The 1,737-nt window shown below is 42.7% G+C and overlaps 3 non-coding genes across 3 annotated transcripts; 2 read left to right on the top strand and 1 right to left on the bottom strand.

Moving 5' to 3' along the window:
- Positions 1 to 303: 303 nt before the first annotated feature.
- TRNAP-UGG lies at positions 304 to 375 on the top strand. Its single transcript has one exon. It is a non-coding gene; the product is annotated as a tRNA-Pro (tRNA).
- An 89-nt stretch (positions 376 to 464) lies between these two features.
- Positions 465 to 536, top strand: TRNAP-CGG. The gene has a single exon. It is a non-coding gene; the product is annotated as a tRNA-Pro (tRNA).
- A 375-nt stretch (positions 537 to 911) lies between these two features.
- TRNAP-UGG lies at positions 912 to 983 on the bottom strand. Its single transcript has one exon. It is a non-coding gene; the product is annotated as a tRNA-Pro (tRNA).
- Positions 984 to 1,737: the final 754 nt, after the last annotated feature.

The raw sequence follows: 1,737 nt of genomic DNA on the forward strand, positions 1-1,737 counted from the left end.
CCCTCTAGCTCAGTCAGGAACTCCATGACTTTTACAACCTGATCGACTGTCTGATTATCCAGATATTAATGATTGGAACACTACAGTCTATTGGGGAAAACGAGTATGGTAAGACCGGTCACTCAAAGATTTTTACCTATTTGAGGCACTTCTTGATCATTTTGAAGCGCGATTTTTTTTTAGGGCTTCAATATGACACCATATCACAGAAACTGGTAACATGTAGGACCGTGTTTCTCAGATTTAACATTTTTAAACGATCCCTTTAATATAAATTTTACTTCACATTTGTCTTGCATCAAAGGCTTGTTGGTCTAGTGGCATTATTCTCGCTTTGGGTGCGAGAGACCCCTGGTTCGATTCCCGGACAAGCCCTAAGATATCTTTTTTGAAAGCCCGCTATACTTCTGTATTGTCCCTCATAGAAGAATGATTTGTTTGGTGTTTGAGTTAACATAAACCATGGCTTGTTGGTCTAGTGGTATGATTCTCGCTTCGGGTGCGAGAGGTCCCGGGTTCGACTCCCGGACAAGCCCTTCTTTTGCTTGTGTAAACCAGCCAGAACTAGAACGACACGTTCGTTCGTTCGCTCCGTAATATAGGATCCAGAATGCCAAATTTAGTATGCACTATCCACTTCGGGAGGAGGGGGGGGGGTATAACATGTTCATATCATTTTGGTACCAGGGACTCCAGTATCAATAATTTTATTCATATAAATGTATTTCAATTGACATCTTTAACCTTTCATGGCCATGCAAACTATTGGCATATATCTATGTAGTACATAAATCACATGTTTCGAATAGTAATAAAACTGGATTATTGTTTATTGACAGCAGTAGTGATTGACACAGAATAGAGGAAAATATTTTCTCATCTCCGACATTAATTGAGAAAAAAAATACACGGGGCTTGTCCGGGAATCGAACCCGGGGCCTCTCGCACCCAAAGCGAGAATCATGCCACTAGACCAACAAGCCTTGCTTGAATTCGGAGAAGGAAACTCAATGGAATTCCCTAGTGGGATGTACGAAAAGATGACTGATGCAATATAGAAAATGTTGCAACTTAAAAATTAATTGATATGCAAGATGCAAACATAAGGTTACTGAAACACCTGATTCAACAAAGTGGCTTGTAAAAGAGAAAAAGTCAATATTATTAAAGATGTTAAGACTCTATTTGGGGTAGGGCTCTCATTTGCACAGCCTCTGGATCCTTTTTACAGACAACGTTATGATATTAAACCGGCATATTGTTTTAATCAGCCGCGGATCCAGGGGGCCGAGCGGGCCTTGCCCCCCCCCCCCCTCCCTGGCTCCCCAAAAAGAAAAAAGGACGGCCCCCCCCCCAAAAAAAAGTGTTTTTTAATTTTTAATTGTGACGAGAAATTTATCTTTTTTTTGGGGGGGGGGGGCTCAAGGGGGTAGGGGGGGGGGGGGGGGGTGTTGAGCGAAATATCGGCCGGCGCGATTTTCAAATTTCAGGGAGCAAAAAATAAGAAAAACAAATTAGTGCTCACCACCCCCCCCCCCCCCCCTATATCGGCCGGCACTATTTTCAAATTTTAACACACTTAATTTCAAATTGATTTCAAATTTGGGCCTACCCCCCCCCCCCCCCCCTTATAAATCCTGGATCCGCGCCTGCTTGTAAGGAACTTCATGCGTAATTCTAGGTACTTAGTCGTTTGCGGTCCAATACATTTGCAAAGCCAAGATGATGTTAGTAACG

The sequence above is a fragment of the Strongylocentrotus purpuratus genome, unplaced genomic scaffold, assembly GCF_000002235.5.
Source record: "Strongylocentrotus purpuratus isolate Spur 01 unplaced genomic scaffold, Spur_5.0 spur5_scaffold_7, whole genome shotgun sequence".
Classification (NCBI taxonomy): domain Eukaryota; kingdom Metazoa; phylum Echinodermata; class Echinoidea; order Camarodonta; family Strongylocentrotidae; genus Strongylocentrotus; species Strongylocentrotus purpuratus.